This window comes from Penaeus monodon, chromosome 33 (genome assembly GCF_015228065.2).
Source record: "Penaeus monodon isolate SGIC_2016 chromosome 33, NSTDA_Pmon_1, whole genome shotgun sequence".
NCBI lineage: Eukaryota > Metazoa > Arthropoda > Malacostraca > Decapoda > Penaeidae > Penaeus > Penaeus monodon.
In genome coordinates, this window is record NC_051418.1 from 17,409,202 (window position 1) to 17,409,432 (window position 231).

The window sequence follows — 231 nt, forward strand, 5'->3', positions numbered from 1 at the left end:
CCACAATTCCCACCAATCATCACTTTTCGCTTCCACCTCCGTTTGACTGAGACACTAAACTGGCCTGATTGGTGAGATTTGCGGTTCAGTCGTATTTGCATGAACATTACCATGAAATGTTTACATACTGGAGATTGATTCAGGTTCTGGGATTATGGCCGGTGTGATAGGGATTAATGCCAGGACCGGATAGGAACACTATGATAAAAACACGTATGTAGGCGTCAATAA